A 19805-nucleotide genomic window follows, 5' to 3' on the forward strand; every position below is an offset into this window, starting at 1 on the left:
CCTGGGTAATTTTTATAAGCAGATACAGCCAAACCTGTGAATATTGTGGTTCCTCTCATTTCATTTTGCTTCTCTTGCCGTTTCATATCACTACATTTCTGATGTATTTTAATATGCCAACAGTTTAGTTTTTCTTCTCGTTGTTTTAGATATATTTTAATTCTGATTATTGCTTTCCTATTCATGAGAGACGGGTTGAGAAGAGTTATTGTATTGTTTTAAAACAGGAACATCATCCCTTTTTTGGTTTGGGGAGCTCAATTTCCCCCAGGAACACACCTTGCCCTGGGAATCTGGAAATATAATCTTCAAGTTTCCTTTATTATTTATGTTTTGCTGGTTTTAACGTTCCTTAGTGTCATTTTGTCTAATTATTGTGAGCGCAGTGAAAGCAGCTGGGACATAGATATTATTTATATATATGTGATTTAGAAATTAAAAAACCGTCTCCTACTGGTGAAATGCAGCTTTCAGACGGGAAGGTTGAACGATACAGTGGTTTGTGCGTCTTTTGTGTTTGGTTTTGTACACGTGTGTGTAAAACGGATGCTCAACAAGGCAGGTGTCCCATGTCCTGGTGGCATGTCCCCTGGTCTCTGGATGCGGATCCGTGAACTTGTGGGGTTGGTCGTTGCTGGCACATTGGAGACGATGCTGCATCTGAGTTTTCCTCCCTCCTTCTGCCTACTTGATCTTTCATGAATAAATTGCAATGAATGACTTATAGGAGTTACTGGAGAGAGTCCAGGGAGGGACACAAAGATGCTGAGGGGTCTGGAGCATCTTTGTGATGAGGAGACTGAGAGAGCTGGGGCTGTTGAGCTGGAGAAGAGAAGCTGAGAGGGATGTGATCAATGGATCAATATCTCAGGGTGGGTGTCAGAGGATGGACCAGACTCTGTTCAGTGGTGCCCAACGCCAGGGTGAGGGGCAACGGGCACAGACTGAAACACAGGAGGCTCCATCTGAACATGAGCAGAAACTTGTTTGCTGGGAGGTGCCAGAGCCTGGCCCAGGCTGCCCAGAGCGGGTGTGGAGTCTCCTGCTCTGAGACATTCAAACCCGCCTGGACCCACCTGTGTGATCTGCTCTGTGACCCTGCGTGAGCAGCTGGGGTGGACTGGGGGATCTACAGAGGTCCCTTAACCCCAACCAGTCCATGGTTCTCTGATTCTGTGAGTCTTGCCTTGCTAATGATGGATGCGTTATTAAGTCGATATTCTAACAAATGTGTTTGTGTAAGTCATTTCCTTTGTGGTAGCAGGAGCAGTGATGGGGACAAGCAGGTTTCTTCCCTCATCTGGTTCTTCCCTTATCTGACTTGAGATGCTTGGATTTGGAGGCATAAACTTAACCCAATATTCCTAGTAACAAGAAAGAAAATAGAATCATAGAACCATTTTAGTTGGAAAAGCCCCTCAAGATCATCAAGTCCAACCGTAACCCACCCTGTCCCTGCCCCTTGTCCTGAGAACCTCATGTCCGTCTGTCCAACCCTCCAGGGATGGTGACTCCAGCACTGCCCTGGGCAGCCTGTTCCAATGCCCCACAGCCCTTTGGGGAAGAAATTGTTCCAACATCCAACCTCAACCTCCCCTGGCGCAACTTGAGGCTGTTTCCTCTACTCCTGGCGCTTGTTATATGGGAAAAATGTACTTACTTTTTCATTAGAATTGAGGCAGCTCATCACAGTATGAACAGCTCTATTTTATGAACTTGTTTTTTTCAACAAAGCTTCCAAAGTATTTGGAAGCCACAGATTAATTTATATATAAGCATTCAGCATCCCCTTGATCCACTTGTAGCTTATGCTCAATAACATCAACAATTTACTCCCGGTGTCTTTGTGAGGCAGGGAGGGATCTGATTATTTTGGGGTTTTACATGTTCCATGGTGCAAACACCAACTCTCATTTTCGGGTGGTAGTTTTTCATCTCCCGTGTTGCGTCGGTGCCGTCTCACTATGGCAGATTTGCTCCTCCATCTGGGTTTTTCTGGAGGGTGATCTTTATTTCTTCAAAGTGCCGTTGGGAGGGGAGAATTTAAAAAACCAAACGTATTAATTGCAGTATTAAGTTTTCATTTGCTTCATTTCCCCAAGTAGCTTAAAACTTGAGGAACCTCGCTGAGCTACTTTCCAATGAGATAAAAAAGACACCGTGCAGTTGATAGTATTGAGATGGTCGGCTGTGAATTAATAGTTGCAAGTTAACAACGTTGCTGGTTTTCAACTGAAAATGGCATTGTTTGCATAACATTCAGAAATATAAATGAAAGGTAATGCAAATGAACTATATTTTCCCCCTGCAGGACTCAGCGGTTGATGCTGGTCGCCCATCAGCAGAGCTCAGGTGAAGACGGCCCATGGAAGGTCGGCGCCATTTGCCAAGGCTTTAGGAACCCCTTGTTTTCCCGTTTAATTCACCGAAGAATCCCATTTCTCCCATGAACCATCTTTCACCTTGGGAAGACAGAGGTAAGGTCGCGAGTCTCTGTGTCTTCTTTCCTCTGGTGGAAAATGTTTCAACCAGTCGGGAGGTGGTTTTGCTGGAGCACCTCTTGATGCGAAACGAGTTACTGGGACTGCAAAACTCCCTTGTTTTTCCCCATCCTTGGCGTTCTTTGGGTTGTTTTCCATCCGTGAGCCGTGCAGTCACTCTGCATTGCATTCGTAGCTACGAGAGCTGTTTTAGAAGCTCGTAAAGATGGAATTATTGCCTGAATCGACCGCGCTTTCTCAATATGTTTTGCAAAAGGGAACAGCTAATTGCTGCGCTGGCAGAATGGTATGCGAAGGATTTGGGCTAAAGGATAATACCGGGTTTTGGTCGATGGGTTCTATGCTGTAGGCCGGCTCGCGGGGTTGCTCAGGTGAATTCAGTCCCTAACTAGAGTGTTTTTCAAGTCACAAACTTGTGAAATCACAATGTTTTATGGCAAGGGCCGATAGGATTTCCAGAGCAAGAAGCATGTGCTCAGCATCCTTATAGCTCTTACTAGCGGATGCATGTGACAACTCCAACTCTTCTGCGGTCTGCCCACAGAATAGATATAGAAATGAACCAAACGGTGAAAAATATAGTGGTTGGATGAGGGGTTGGCTTCAGCTTCTGTGTGACTGTGGGGTTCGCAGCCTCGCTCCATCGAGACCGGGAGAATTTACCCCTATGGACCATGAGTACGCAGGACAGGGGACCTGTAACCTGCTAATTCCCCTGGAAAACCAGCTTCTCGCTGACGTGCTGTAAGGCAAAAATTACATATATCGCTACAGCTGCTTTCTTGTGATGAAATTTGATATTGCTTGGATCGCAGTTCCCTGTCCGATAGCCGGTGTTGCAAGAAACTTTGGCGTCGGAGCTGGTTTTGGCTGGAGTGCGATGGAAAATGGGATGTTTTCTGCTGGATTGAGTGGGGCCTGTTCCTTTGCTCCCAGTAAGATACTGGTGGTGTGCGTCCTCCTTTGGCCACCTGCTTGCTGTCCCCGAGTCGGCTGCTTCTCTAAGCGGAGGTGGGACGATCGGTGGTGGTTTGGAGGTGTTGGGGCCTCGTTGGTGGTGGGAATGGCTGTAAAATATGGGAACGATAGCAGTTCTGTATTGCTGTGTGCAATGCAGTGTCAGGCCGGAGTCACCCGAGAGGAGCTGGTGGTAAGAAAGCAGCAGAGCCCCAGTTCAATGCTGGGAGAGCTGCTCGGAGTTAATTATTAAACCGATAAGCGCTTGGATTCAGGATTTTTCACCGCAACAAGCTCCCCTTTCCCTCTGCACATAACAGCTCCTTTTTGGCTGGAAGCAGATGAGCCGTATCACGCAAAACCAAAGTCAAAATCAGCTCCTGCGACTCTTAAGAGGCCTTTATTCTTCTCTCCGGTATCTGGCCAGGTTCAGCTTTTACAGAGTGGTGCGGTGGTGGCTTCTCCCCAATTTCCAGCCACTAATTAACACCTGCCCAGGCCGGAGCTTGCAGACCGAGGCCCTTGGGCTGGAGTGTGTGTTCTTCTTTAATTTTCTCCTATTTTCCGCCCTCCCCAAAGCAAATCGCGCTCTCAGGCTTTACCCGAGACATCTGAACATCAGGCAGCTTGATGGATACAGCCCAAGAGTTAAATATCTGGGAAATCAGAGATCGTTGCAGGGAGGAAGAGTGAGTTCTAGGTTAATTTTAAGGGTGAGGTGCCTCCTCGGCTGCTCTGGATTTCCCCTAATTTAGGGGCCTGATGATGGGGTCCCACCTTCATCCCACCTGGCACCTCCCGGCCTTTTGTTATGTTTTGTTTTTACCCCCCATCTGTCTTATTAAATGTCATTCTTTCCTCTAGCAACTGGATTTCGTGCCAAGCCAAAACGTCCAGTTGCTGCGACTGAGTTCCCAACCCCTTTATCCTCCGATGGGGCTTTGGGATGAACGCGATCGCTCTCCCCCACCCAAACCCTCGGGCTTTGCTGAGCTGAAACTCCTCCTTTATTCCTTAAAGGTCATATTCCTTCCACTTTAAATAGATTTTCTGCTGCTAACAGCGTTTTCAAGTGTCGCAACACTTTGTAAACGGTATCTCGTGAGACGTATTTGCCGTAGGTGTGTTTCCTTGAAGCTGTAACCTCTGCCTGGCCGGTCCCTGTTCCCGGGGCTGCTGGGGTAGGGGGGACACAGATGACGGGTTTGGGAGTCACCGTGCTCCCATATTATTTACCTCTTCTGTTCATTTTTGAGAGGGACATCATTTCAACCATGGATTTGAAACGCTCTGTTGATGCAGACGAAGATGCACAAAGCACTTCTGGGGACTTCAGGAGGAGAAATCCCAGGCTGAATGAATTAAAGCCGCTCCTGGAGCTTTGCTTTTAAAACACAAAGAGCCCAAACCAACCAGGAACGTCCCCTGTACCCACTGAGAGGCTCCAGCGCTATCACGTGGGGTTTGTTAGAAATACCTTTCTGGTAGACGTTTGTATTTTGGAGGCACCCGCGCCTCGCTGAAGACACAAGTTTCAAATGTAGGTTGAGAAGAAACCAGCCGATGGGATTTCAGAGCCTGCTGGGGACTTTGGCTCTTCCGTGTGACATTAAGAACTGTTTTCATAGGGAACTGCTTGTAGTTTCACATCTGAGAGCTCTTTCTGTTCCTATTTTCTAAAAATACCATTAGATACTCTTGTTTTCGTGCAGAAATCCTACAGCTGGACAGTGAGACTGGGTGCTTTGTTTATACAGAAAGTATTTGAGGCGCCTCTTCCATCAAGTAGAAACTTTTGGTGTTTAGTTCCTTCAAAAAATTAAAACGTCTAAGTAAGGATGGGCTCATCTTCCATTAGACGTTGCTTAGATTAGATCTGTTGTGTTGGAATATCCAGATTGTGGTTTTGCTTATCTTTTGGGACAAGCCGCTTCATCCATTTGCCTTTGCTACACTGAGAAATTTTAAGCAAATGCAGCTACGCGGTGATCAATTTATCATCATCTTCGGTGTGTACATCATTAATACAGCTTGTAACCCCTTCCTCCACGTCTGCGGTGGTGTGTACATCATTAATACAGCTTGTAACCCCTTCCTCCACGTCTGCGGTGGTGTGTACATCATTAATACAGCTTGTAACCCCTTCCTCCACGTCTGCAGTGGTGTGTACATCATTAATACAGCTTGTAACCCCTTCCTCCACGTCTGCGGTGGTGTGTACATCATTAATACAGCTTGTAACCCCTTCCTCCATGTCTGCAGTGGTGTGTACATCATTAATACAGCTTGTAACCCCTTCCTCCACGTCTGTGGTGGTATGTACATCATTAATACAGCTTGTAACCCCTTCCTCCACGTCTGTGGTGGTTCGTTCAACAACAGAATCTTAACTCGTTGTTTCCAGCCCCACCATGTTGGTGGCTCTTGCTATGCCGAGGAGATGAGGTGGGAACGTGATGGTGTCTTGGCCAAGCAGGATTGTAATCGGCGTCCAACAGGACAGTCAATGATGCCGGGTGTGTTAAATGACTTTTTAATCTGCTGGGTTCTCTGCTGCCCTCGAGGAATTTCTGCTTCCTGGCCCACAAAGATGATGTATCGCTTCATTGAAAACCACACTCAAGCGAGTCCCCGGGTTTTCAGGATTTAACGATTTGCTGTTCTTTGCCTAATGCGGTATTTGCTGCGCAAGCCTTTCCTGTGGATGGGAGGTTATAAATCGGTGCCTATTTACTTTCTTTCATTGTTTTAGCTATTCTGGTACCTTTTGTCAGTTTGTGTTAGTTACTGCTCTGACCTTCTCAAGGGCAGCTCCTTGGTGTCGTGCTTCCCGCTGGCTGGAGCTGAGACACCAGCCGTGGCAGATTCTCCCTGCAGGACACAACTGTGGTCGCTGCCTCCATAAGCCAGGGGAGTACAAGCAGTTCTGCCTTGGTTTTGTTCATAGAAGATGTTCCAGAGATTGGCAGGATTAGAGTCATCGGATCACAGGATGGTTTGGGTTGAAGGAACCCTCAAGCTCCCCCAGTGTCCCCCCTGCCATGAGTAGGGACATCTGCACCAGCTCAGGCTGCTCAGAGCCCCGTCCAGCCTGGCCTGGGATGTCTCCAGGGATGGTTCAGCCACCACCTCTCTGGCCAACCTGGGCCAGGCTCTCACCACCCTCAGCACAAACAATTTCTTCCTCATGTCTGGCCTGAATCTCCCTCCTTTAGTTTAAAACCATCACCCCTTGTCCTATCACAACAGCCCCTGCTCAAAAGTCTGTCCCCCTCTTTCTTCTCGGCCCCTTTTAAGCACTGAAAGGCCGCACTAAGGTCTCCCCGGAGCTTCTCTTCTCCAGTTGAACACCCCAACTCTCTCACCTGTCCCCAGCAGAGCTGTTCCAGCCTCGGGTCATTCCTGGGGCTCCTCTGGCCCCTCTCCAGCAGCTCCATGTGTGTCCTGTGCTGAGGACCCAGAGCTGGACCAGCACTGCAGGAGGGTCTCACCAGAGCGGAGCAGAGGGGCAGGATCCCCCCAAACCTGCTGCTCACGGGGCTGGGGACGCAGCCCAGGACACGGGTGGTTTCTGGGCTGCCAGCGCACATGGCCGGGTCATGGCCAATGTCCCACCCCAGCACCCCAAGTCCTTCTCCTGGGGCTGCTCCCCATCCCTGCATCCCCAGCCTGGACCAATACTGGGGTTGCCCCGACCCAGGTGCAGGACCTTGTTGAACCTTCTGAGTTTCACATGTGGCCACTTGTTGAGCTCATCAAGGTCCCTCTGGACAGATCCCATCCCTCTAATGCACCAACCGCACCACTCAGCTCGATGTCATCTCCAGACTTGCATGAGCATCACCACCCTGGCTGTGTTTTTGGGGTGATATCTCTCCATTCCAGAGTTTTTCCTCCTCCTGCGAGGCTTTTTCTTCTCTCTGAAGGCACTTGGATGGGTTGAAACCATCTGGGGACGGCGAGTTGAACCCTGCAAGTGGCAGGTTCTGCTCCGGGGTGGTTACAGCTATTGCTGCAGAGCTGCAGCTTCTGGGGAAAACAGCATGATATCTGCAAAGGGAGGTCCTTTTATCTTCTAAAAATAACAAAGAAACCTGCTTAGACCTGCCTTTTTGTTTGTTCCCTCACTTTTGATCTTGTCTTTGAAAGAGGAAGATGTTAGATGGCTTAAACCCTTAGCAAGGACTATTTGTGCTTTCAGTTGGAGGAGTCTCTTTTATCCTCCAGTTATCACTAAGAACATGTTTCTCGAGCTGATGGGAGTTGTGTAACCGCTTGTCAATAACTCAGGAGAGTGGGGAGAACTGTTTCTGGTAAACTTTTCAAGAGATAAATCAACACAAAACCTCCAAAGCCACCGCTTGGGGACAAAAAACGAGCAGCATGTTGCTGGTGTTTCTCGATTTCCGCGCTGAGTTGGTGCTGAGGATGTTCCACCAGAGCCAGGTTTTGCTAAATACGCGGCTCCCTTTGCTTCTCACAAAGAAAACTATCGCTATCTAGGTCCTGTGGTTTGAAGGTGAAGGTTATCTGCGTTAAAACACACGTGCGCGCCTGCTGCCATCAGGAAAGGACCCAAAATTAAAGTATTTCCCAGCAGTTTCACCCAAATACTGGTTTAAATGGTTATTTACTGTTGTGAGCTGCATCATGTATAGTAATACTTCCCAAAAAACAATAATAGTGGTAAATTTTAACTACAAGCAAGTTTTAGGAGCGCAACACCCGTGAAATCCTGATGATTTGGAATGAGAATCTTAATGTTCATAGAATCGTAGAATCGTTTTGGTTGGGAAAGAGCTTGAAGATCGAGTCCATCCTTGCTCAGTGTTCCTCTGTGTTGTTCCCTCCTCCTCTTCCAGCATCTCAAAGCACCTCAACTGATGCTTAAAGCTTCGGAGTATATTGTTGATAAGAATTATCAACTCGGGGTGAAATTCAGCATCTGTAGAAAAATCATCTGGAGCGCCCGATACCCCACTAGGGTGGGATGGAGAGGATGCAGGGACATCCGTGGCATCAAGTTAATTAATACCCAGTGAACTCTCATCTCTCTGAGCTGTAAAGTGATGTTTTTTTTCCATAAAACTGGCTTTTTTCCCCATACAACACTTGCTTTCCTCCTCGAATTTCCTTACGTCTTGGAATTGGGAGTTACAAATGACGAGGCGATGGGAATATATAGCAAAAAAATACATAGGAATATACAGCAAACTCCTCCTAGATGCTTCTTTTTTAAATATTCTTTTCATAAAGACCTTAGACTCCCCTTGGAGGTTTCAGAAGAGCCTCGTGAGATTAATAAAGCCTGAGCTTTAATGTGCTTTCCCTCCCCAGCCCCGCGTCCCCATCCTTGTTATCCCGCGTTGCTTTATACAGTGAAAAGCACACGTTTGTTTAATGGAGCTGTCACGAATCCTGGCTACGGATTTATATTAAAATCTACTTGACGCCGTTAAAATGAAATTCAGAATCAAAGGAAAATTGCCCTGGTGCTTGTTACGGTTCGTATGGCAACGTCACCTGGGAGCAAGCGGATTCCTTTTCCAAGCGTGGATGGGTTGTTAAGAAGGGACCAGTTTTATCTGCAGGGAAATTCTCTGCTGTCTTAAGCCCAAGTGTGAAGAGGGAAAGGCAAACTAATTAGCAAATTTTAATAACAAAGTAAGGGAATATCAGATGGATGGTGTGTCTTTTAGCATTGGATTTATAGAGCTGAGCGGTTTCTATCTGAATGCGTAGCAAATGAAGGGAAAATATTTTATGAAGATCACAGAATCCCAGAATCCCAGAATGTCAGGGGTTGAAGGGCCCTGGAAAGCTCATCCAGTGCAATCCCCCCATGGAGCAGGAACACCCAGCTGAGGTTCCACAGGAAGGTGTCCAGGCGGGTTGGAATGTCTGCACAGAAGGAGACTCCACAACCCCCCTGGGCAGCCTGGGCCAGGCTCTGACACCCTCACCCAAACAAGTTGCTTCTCATATTCAAGTGGGACCTCCTGTGTTCCAGTTTGCACCCATTGCCCCTTGTCCTGTCACTGGTTGTCACCAGAAGAGCCTGGCTCCATCCTCCTGACACTCCCCCTTTCCATCTTGATCCCCAGGAATGAGTCCCCCCTCAGTGTCCTCTTGTCCAGCTCCAGAGCCCCAGCTCCCTCAGCCTTTCCTCCCACGGGAGATGCTCCACTCCCTGCAGCATCTTGGTGGCTGCGCTGGACTCTCTCCAGCAGTTCCCTGTCCTGCTGGAACTGAGGGGCCACAACTGGACACAAGATTCCAGGTGTGGACTCCCCAGGGCAGAGCAGAGGGGCAGGAGAACCTCTCTGACCTACTGACCACCCCCTTCTAACCCACCCCAGGTCCCATTGGCTTCCTGGCCACAAGGGCCCAGTGCTGGCTCATGGTCACCCTGCTGTCCCCAGGACCCCCAGGTCCCTTTCCCCTACGCTGCTCTCCAACAGGTCATTCCCCAACTTACACTGGAACCTGGGGTTGTTCCTGCCCAGATTCAAGACTCTACACTTTCCTTTGTTATATTTCATTAATTTTTCCCTGCCCGGAATAAAATTCTGATTTAAGCAGCCTTAAGTTGACGGTAACCATCACAGTGCATGGTCCAGAGGTGGAAAATAATTGAAGCTTCCTACTTGAAGTGGAAGATTTAATGGAAAAATCTTCAAAGAAACAGAGTAAATATGTGAATGGGTGATTCAAACCCCATAATTGCACAACTGGAAGAACTGCGACGGAAATGGGTGTTCTCGAGCAAGGAAAGGTCATCCCACATCTTGACAAATGTTAGAACAGAATCTTGTAGTGTTACTGATTTCTTCTTCTTCTTCTTCTTCTTCTTCTTCTTCTTCTTCTTCTTCTTCTTCTTCTTCTTCTTCTTCTTCTTCTTCGTCTTCTTCGTCTTCCTCTTCGTCTTTGTCTTCTTCTTTGTCTTCTTCTTCGTCCTCTTCATCTTCGTCTTCTTCTTCATCTTCTTCGTTGTCTTCTTCGTCTTCTTCTTGTTCTTGTTGTTGTTATTATTATTATTATTGAATTGTAAATGAGGAAAAACTTCTTCACCATGAGGACAGAGCCCAGAGGTTGGACCAGATACATCCCAAGGCCCAACCTCAATTTTCCCGCCGCTCTACTAAATATTTTGCATTTAAATACATGGTGCTTGTCAACGTTTTGACAGCAAAATTTGCTCAAATGTATAGAAAATACAGTCCAGATCCACGAATGCCTACTGCCAAGGTGTGGAGAAACCCCTTAGGGAGCAGATATTGGTCATGGAAGCCATCAGCGGTTGAGTTTAATGACATTAAATGTAATGATATTAAATGAATTTGAGTAGAAATGCCTTCCTTTTTCCCGCACCGTAGGCGGCTTCACCGCGTATTTCTCCCCGGCAGCCAATTTGAAGCTATTTAGACATTTTGAGTTGGTTCTACTGAGCGGAGCTCCGCTTGCACATCTGTGGCGTCAAATGCTCGGTGGGGTTTTCATCCCTCTTTGTAACCTCAGAAAATTAGTATTTCTCCCCACTTTGATCCCGGTGGAGGAGAGAGAAGTGTCGCCGCCGAATTTTGCTGATTCTCGTCTCATGAATGGGAAACTCCTCCAAATTTCCTACATTTGTTGTCTTCTCGCGTTCTGCGGGCTCTTCAGTCCCTCTCTCCCGCGTCTTTCGTTCGTGAAAGTGAGTAATTAGAGACCCGTGCACATGTCAGAGTGATGATTTACAGATACAGCTGCAGCGTTGTTGGGGTTTTTTTTCTTAAATATAATAGTGTAATGTCGCAAATGAGCTCCCTTTGCTCTACATTTCTCCGGACTCCATCTATCTTTAGATGGAAAATGCAGCTGCACAGCGGCCTCCTGACTGATGTAAAAATGGGGAGGAAGCTTTTCCGCTTGGCGTAAGCACGTTATTTCTGAATATACCATGAAGAATGGCATTGCAACACAATGGTCATCCCATCCCATCGCATCCTGTCCCGCCCCCTCCCCTCCCCTTCCCTCCCCTCCCCTCCTCTCCCCTTCCCTTCCTTCCCATCCCATCCCATCCCATCCCATCCCATCCCATCCCATCCCATCCCATCCCATCCCACCCCATCTTATCCCACCACATCCCATCCCGTCCCATCCCACCCCACCCTATCCCATCCCATCCCATCCCATCCCATCCCATCCCATCCCATCCCACCCCGTCCCATCCCGTCCCGTCCCGTCCCACCCCACCCCACCCCACCCCACCCCATCCCATCCTATCCCATCCCATCCCACCCCATCCCATCCCATCCCATCCCACCCAATCCCACCCCACCCCACCCCATCCCATCCCATCCCATCCCACCCCATCCCATCCCATCCCATCCCACCCAATCCCACCCCACCCCATCCCATCCCATCCCATCCCATCCCATCCCATCCCATCCCATCCCACCCCATCCCATCCCACCCCATCCTTCTTTCTCTGGCAGATGAAAATACTTCATTACAATTAGATGTCGTTTGCTCATTATTTCCCTAGAGGGTCTGCAGTTACACTCTAGACCTTTCCCTCCCTGCCGTTATTAACGTGAGTGTTGGTAACGAAGTATTTAATCAGTTATTTACTGTACGGTAGGTCTTGGTTTGGGATGCTGCAGTGGTCTTTGAAAATGATGGGGTAATAATGGGTGAATGACAGGGTAGAAGCAATCTAGCAACTCTTTTGCATGTTAAATATGAAGGACAGATAAATTTCACAGCTGTTAGCAATGATTAGAGCATTTGCAGACAAGTAGATAAGTCATTAAAAAAATAGAATCACTTCATAAACCACTTTACCCATCTATTGTCAACACCGTGACTGTACACGGGCTAAATAATTTCAGTAAGTACCGAAATCTTATTAAAAATTTTAATTAACTCATCGGCAGGGTAATAAATATTTCATGACAGTGAATGAAATGCGAGCGCGGAATCCTCAGCAGGAGACCTGGAAACCATCGCTCTTGCTCCTGAGTCTCGCAGGTGGTTGTGATGAACCTTCTTCTCCAGCGCGGTGAGGTCTTCAGCCCTACCATCTTACCATTTGAGAGCTGTGGCTTGAAAGAGAAGAATGAAAATTCAAAGTCTACATAACAGCCCAATTCTTCGTTGTTTCCGAGAGGTACTTGGTGAAGGAGAGGACTCATTGCCTTGACACAAGGGTAGGGGGTGTTGGAGGACAGTGTCACCTTCTGGCTTCACCGTCCTGGTGCCTTCTGCATCATCCTCTAGAGAAAAGGGGAGGAACAGCCTCTTTCTTAGAGAAGAGCCCCCAATGCCAAATATTTTTAATATTAACACAATTAATGTGATTCGGCTGTGATTACGCAGGTGTCGCATCGCTGCCACGTCCCCAAGGCAGCACCTCCAGCCCAACCCTCCCTGCAAGTGGGTCTTTTCCTCACTTTATTTTCACAGGCTTTCATTATCAAGTGGAAAATCAAGCTGTTACTTGTCTCCTAGCGGGATGGCACGGTTGTAAAATAAACCGCAGCCTTGCACCGCTGTGAACTTCCCACCCAAGCGCTCGAGCTGGTTTATGTGCCCATATTGTCCGTGCAGCTGCAGGACTTGCGCACAAATCTACTTCACGGTCCTGAAGTTCATCCTCTCGCGCATTTACAGTTCTTCGTGAACCCGCCATTTTTATTGCTCTTAATGGTTTAATAAATACCAGGATTTTTCTATTTTTTTAAATTCATTTCTTTTGAACATTGAGTTTCGTCTTCTCTTTCCAACCAAAACGTTGCTGGCAGCTCCAGCGCGTTGCTGCGCGGATGCTTTTGTGACGCTGACTTTACAGTTGCATGGAGGACGTGTTTGTTATGCGCACAAATTTTGTTATATAAACTGGCCTTCAGCTTTTCTACTTTGTGCTGTAAGATAGGGCAGGAACAACCCCAGGTTCCAGTGTAAGTTGGGGAATGACCTGTTGGAGAGCAGCGTAGGGGAAAGGGACCTGGGGGTCCTGGGGACAGCAGGGTGACCATGAGCCAGCACTGGGCCCTTGTGGCCAGGAAGCCAATGGTACCTGGGGTGGGTTAGAAGGGGGTGGTCAGTAGGTCAGAGAGGTTCTCCTGCCCCTCTGCTCTGCCCTGGGGAGACCACACCTGGAATCTTGTGTCCAGTTGTGGCCCCTCAGCTCCAGCAGGACAGGGAACTGCTGGAGAGGGTCCAGCGCAGCCACCAAGATGCTGGAGGGAGTGGAGCATCTCCCGTGGGAGGAAAGGCTGAGGGAGCTGGGGCTCTGGAGCTGGACAAGAGGAGACTGAGGGGGGACTCATTCCTGGGGATCAAGATGGAAAGGGGCAGTGTCAGGAGGATGGAGCCAGGCTCTTCTGGTGACAACCAGTGACAGGACAAGGGGCAATGGGTGCAAACTGGAACACAGGAGGTTCCACTGAAAGAGGAGAAGCAACTTGTTTGGGGTGAGGGTGGCAGAGCCTGGCCCAGGCTGCCCAGGGGGGTTGTGGAGTCTCCTTCTGTGCAGACATTCCAACCCGCCTGGACACCTTCCTGTGTAACCTCAGCTGGGTGTTCCCGCTCCATGGGGGGATTGCACTGGATGAGCTTTCCAGGGCCCTTCAACCCCTGACATTCTGGGATTCTGTGGGTTGTTTTATCTTCTACCAAATTCCAGGGATTTATAGCCAGGTAGGGTTCCCCCCCCGCCACCTTTTATTGGCATTTTCTTTAAAAGACTGAATCTTCTTGCACTTTGGGAGCATTGGGTTCATTAGCAACGATTCCTAATTCATCGGACAAAGCAAGAAGTTCTTTTCTCCGGAGAAGTGAAGAATTTTGGGGAAGAATTCAACAAAAGCGACACTGGGTTACTTAGAAGTCCCAGCCCTTTGTCACCGCGCTGGGATCCTGCGCCTTTCAAAGGGTGTCCTACTTTTCCGAAACCTTATGTGGGGGGTTTTGTGCCATTTTCCTGTATTTTCTCGGGCACTCGCCTATTTTTGTGTTGTAGAAACAGTTTCAAGGAGCACCGAGCAGCATCGGGAAAGGATTTGAATGCGGTCGCTTCTCCGCAATGCTTTGCAAAGCGGCCGAGCGTCTCTCGCCCTCCATTTTAACAGGCGAGAGACTTGTGGATCTCTCCTGCTATTAATATCTGTGATTTAATAGCATTGCTATGGACTTATTTCTGCAGTTCTTTCCTCCCGAAACCCTCCCAGGGCTGTACATTTTAATTAGTTTCACCTCACGTTCCCTCCACGAGGGAGCTGGACTCCCCTGACCCTCTCCTGCTTTCCCCTTCCTTCTGTGCATTCGTGCTTTTTACAATATATTGATTTTTTGAAGGTATATTTACACCCATTTCTGTAGTATGAATACACTTGACCACTACTCTGATGTTTTATTTCAACACACCCGCTGTATTTAGGGCGGGAGATGCACCCCGCGCATCATTTTCCCGCAGCTTCTTGTAGCAAAGGTCCCATTTGTGGTGCTGCCCCATCCTGTTTCTTCATTCTTAAGACTTAATTGTAAATCTCTCCATCCTCCTCATTATTTTTTTAATGCTTTATCTCTTATCCTGCTGTTTGTTTCATTCATGCCTGTTGGTTTTGCAAACCTAAGGATCAGCTCTCAAAGGACGCAGGTTCGGTCCTGCTGCTTCACACCGTGCAAAATGGTTGAGCTTTAGCTAAGCTCAGCTTAAGCTTTAGCTTAGCGGAGGGAACCTTCAGCGCTTCAGCCTGCGGAGTTTTATCATGTCGGTCGTTCTCATGCACGTGAAACAAACAGCCCGTGGTGTTTCTGTTGAACATGGAGGTGATGCCGAGGTACATAATGAAGCCCTATTATTTTTCACTGCGAATTAATGTATTTTGGGGGAGGATTTCCCTGAACTTTTGCAGGCTTCCTATTGCAGATGCCTTTGTTGCAGAGCTTTCCGCAGCCCGCTTCAAGGAGAAAGCCTAAAGGAGAAATTATATAATGAAGAAGCAGAACAGTTTTGCTGCAGTAAAGCCAAAAAAAAACCCCAACAGAGAAATGTGGTGTTGGATAAAAGTGTTGCTAAAAGGCAGCCCCGGCGCCCTCGCTGCTCTGCTTTCCCTCCCCATGGGCGCAGCTGCAAAATGATGTATGTATTTCCTTAAAAAAGGAAAAGTGGCTTTTAGGTGTAGCTGAGGTTTTGGGGCAGGGGTTGGAGGTGACCCTAGGGCAGGGCTCTAAGGAAAAACAACCTATAAAATCCTTATGTTCCGCAAATGCGTTGCTTGGGAAATACATGGGGATGGAACTGTGATGCTCTGGGTGGACCAGGAAGGGGATAAACAGTCAAGAAAATGCGAGTCATTTCTACATTTGCATGAAGAGAACATTAGATGGAAAAAACTGGTTATGAAGTAGAGGGGGTGTTTGCCTCTATCACCAAATCTGTTTAAATTCAGGTTTTTAATTAGATTTCAAATGGACAGTGTCCCTTCCAAGCGGGTCATAGAATCATAGAATGAGAGAATGTCCTGAGCTGGAAGGACCCACCAGGATCACGGAGTCCAACTGCTGTCCCTGCACAGGACACCCCACAGGTCACCCTGTGTGTCTGAGGACGGTGTCCAGTCTCTTGTTGAACACTGTCAGGTTGGGGCCGTGACACCTCCCTGGGGAGCCTGTTCAGTGTCCAGCACCTCTGGGGAAGAACCTTTTCCTCATGTCCCACTGCCCCTCCCTGGCACATCTCCTGCCGTTCCCTGGGCTCTGTCACTGCTCACTAAAGAGCTTTTACAAAGTGTGTATCTGAGGAAGCGTCTTTATTGAGAAATGAAGTGAGGCTGTTGGTTTCCATCTTTGGGATCGTGCGTCTCACGTGCACTTAGCCCAGGTTACCCACAGCTGGAGCGATGGCACCGGAGAGCTGGGAAAGGAGGAATCTGCCCTTGCAAACCCTGCGCTTGCTGGGCGATGCTTGATCTGTGCATTTCTGTGTAGGCTGGTAAAATAGTGGCAGTAGTGACAGCAGATTGCATTTCAGATTCAATATTATGAACCATTTCTTCCCCAAAGGGCTGTGGGGCATTGGAACAGGCTGCCCAGGGCAGTGCTGGAGTCACCATCCCTGGAGGGTTGGACAGACGGACATGAGGTTGTCAGGACATGGGGCAGTGCCGGGGGTGAGTTATGGTTGGACTTGATGAACTTCAAGGGCTGTTCCAAAGAAAATGATCCCATGATTCTATGGGATGAGATGTTCATGCCTTGAGCTTGCACTTCACCACGAAGCTCCAAAGCACATTGCAAATGCTGAGCAAGACTTTTCTACTTGTGAGGGTAGAAGGGGCCACATTTGAGGACCACAAAGATGACCCAAGGGCTGGAGCAGCTCTGCTGGGGGACGGGCTGAGAGAGTTGGGGTGTTCAGATGGAGAAGAGAAGCTCCAGGGAGACCTTAGTGTGGCCTTTCCAGGCTTAAGAGGGGCCTGTGAGAAAGATGGGACAGACTTTTGAGCAGGGTCTGTTGTGATAGGACAAGGAGTGATGGTTTTAAACTAAAGGAGGGAGATTCAGGCCAGACATGATGCAGAAATTGTTTGTGCTGAGGGTGGTGAGAGCCTGGCCCAGGTTGGCCAGAGAGGTGGTGGCTGAACCATCCCTGGAGACATCCCAGGCCAGGCTGGACGGGGCTCTGAGCACCCTGAGCTGGTGCAGATGTCCCTGCTCATGGCAGGGGGACTGGATGAGCTTTAACGGTCCCTTCGCACCATGATTCTAAGGGTAGAATTGAAGCGGGAGTCTTGGCTTCCCCTTTGATTGACTACGTGAGGCTGCTCTTAATTTCCTTCTTAAGGAACAGAGCGTTAACAGCTTCTGTGCGTTGCTCTGGGGTTGGGAGGCCAAATGTCTGTGTGTGTGTGGGGCTCAGGAGATGCAGGTGGCGCTTGGGGATCCCTCAGTTGGGCTTGTAACCCCGGCTGCTCCTCCCCGGGGCAATATCTGATGGAGCCGCTGCGACGTCCCTGCTGAACGAGAGCAGTTCTGCCTCTTGCTGAAATTCCTTCTTGGTCACGAGAAACAGTAGTTAATACTACATTAAACCCATAAGTTTTTCCTTCCTGCTGTGATTCATTTTCATTCTTGGGGCGTTTATACGATGCTTGAGAGTACGTTGGCAATTCTCGTTCGTACCAGACCAGCATTTAAAAGCAGGATATTGCTGTGTGCAGTCGTACGGGGAGTCAGATGGTATCTAGAGATTAGATTGCAGCAATGTAGGGTCAGAAATTTGCCTTACCCCTGACAACTTGATCTTGGGCAAGGAGACTTAATTATCTTCCTGTGTTTTCTGCTCTGAATGTCCATATTCTATTGAAATAGCAGAGATTTATTGAATCAGAGTATGGGATTTCTGCTTCATTGGTGCCGTCCCGAGCCGGTGTGTTTGTATGCGAGATAAGTTGCTTTCCACCACCACCAACTTTAATTTCCTCTCCCATGTCCCCTCTCTGGTCTCGCCATCCCAATTTTGAGTTGTCTTCTTGTTTCGTGGTGAAAGGGCATGAGCCAGAAGATGCTTTGCTTGGACTTTTCAGCCTTTTTTTCAGCCTACAAAACGCTTCAAACCAGCCCCATCAACTGATTTCGAGATGTGCTCTTTGAGGTTGGGTTTTAACGCCTTTTCCAGGGGCTGGGAAGCCGAGTCAAAGCAACCTCCGCATTTCTCAGGAGAAGGATTGATCTTCCAGCTCCACTCTGGAATGTGCACAGGTTGGGTTGTTGGGAAGATTTGTCTTCCCAGAAGTGTCACCAACACTCTTGAGTTTGAGATTCGTGTATCAAGCAGCTTGGGAAGGAGGAGTCGTCTTTGCTGGGGGAATTTCTGGAGCTCCGTACACCAAAAAACCCACCAGCCCGCAGTCATTTCTCATTTACTTCATTTTAATTAATATTGGAGAAGGCAAGGCGTGGATCGAGGATTGCTGGCTTACCTGCCGTTCACCTGGAGACTGAATTCTGCTTTTCAAATGCAAGTTCACAGAATCCCAGAGTGTCAGGGGTTGAAGGGCCCTGGAAAGCTCATCCAGTGCAATCCCCCCATGGAGCAGGAACACCCAGATGAGGTTACACAGGAAGGTGTCCAGGCGGGTTGGAATGTCTGCAGAGAAGGAGACTCCACAACCCCCCTGGGCAGCCTGGGCCAGGCTCTGCCACCCTCACCCCCAACAAGTTGCTTCTCAAATTTAACTGGAACCTCCTGTGTTCCAGTTTGCACCCATTGCCCCTTGTCCTGTCACTGGTTGTCACCAGAAGAGCCTGGCTCCATCCTCCTGACACTCACCCTCTACATATTGATCCCCATGAATGAGTCCCCCCTCAGTGTCCTCTTGTCCAGCTCCAGAGCCCCAGCTCCCTCAGCCTTTCCTCCCACGGGAGATGCTCCACTCCCTTCAGCATCTTTGTTGTGGATGAGGAGTGTGTCATTTGGGTTCTTCCCTGTATTTCTCAGCAGCTTTTGGCGAGGTAGTCTCTTTATTAAATTACTTTTCGATACTCTTTCTGAAAGTGATATCTACCAGCCACATGTGCCATAAAGCTGAACACTCCTACAATACTTCAATATGGTCACCACATCTATGCAAATACAAAGTGTGGCAATACATTCATTTTTGGAGCTACAATCCAGGGAGACAAGAAGGTGAATTGGGCCGGTTAGAAGTGACTTGAACACAAGCCCTATGGGGAGAGGCTGAGGGAGCTGGGCTTGTTCAGTCTGGAGAAGAGGAGGCTTAGAGCTGAGCTCAGCACTCTCTAGAACTACCTGAAGGGCAGTTCTAGCCAGGTGGGGATTGGGCTCTTCTCCCAGGCATCAGCAATAGGACAAGGGGCCATGGGCTTCAACTCTGCCAGGGGAAATTGAGGCTGGAGATTAGAAAGCAATTCTGTGCAGAGAGAGTGGTCAGGATTGGAATGGCTGCCCAGGGAGGTGCTGGACTCAGCGGCCCTGGAGGTTTTTCAACTGAGATTGGACATGGCACTTAGTGTCTCCTCTGCAGACATTCCAACCCGCCTGGACACCTTCCTGTGTAACCTCATCTGGGTGTTCCTGCTCCATGGGGGGATTGCACTGGATGAGCTTTCCAGGGCCCTTCCAACCCCTGACATTCTGGGATTCTGTGATTCCTCTGCGCTCCCAAACGTGAATTAATTCTATGTCAAAAGGCTTTAAAGAGGTAACGGGAGCCGTGGTGGAAAAGACGAGAAATGGGGAAGGGGAGAACAAAGTAAAGTGGAAAGTAAAATAAGGGAAACGCGTTGAAATGAAGCGGAGCTTGCAGGTTTTAACTTGAAAAAGCAGGTGAAGGAATT

General features: G+C 48.5%; 1 protein-coding gene across 4 annotated transcripts in view; it reads left to right on the plus strand.

Moving 5' to 3' along the window:
• The window catches only part of NCOA1 (nuclear receptor coactivator 1), a 188033-nt gene that overhangs the window by 55953 nt on the left and 112275 nt on the right, over positions 1-19805 (plus strand). For all 4 annotated transcript variants that reach the window (XM_082049703.1, XM_082049704.1, XM_082049706.1 and 1 more), the window contains exon 2: positions 2312-2477. The gene's annotated coding sequence lies outside the window, so the exon portion shown is untranslated. The remainder of the gene's footprint in view (positions 1-2311; positions 2478-19805) is intronic.

This window comes from Streptopelia decaocto, assembly GCF_964273445.1.
Source record: "Streptopelia decaocto genome assembly, chromosome: 3".
NCBI lineage: Eukaryota > Metazoa > Chordata > Aves > Columbiformes > Columbidae > Streptopelia > Streptopelia decaocto.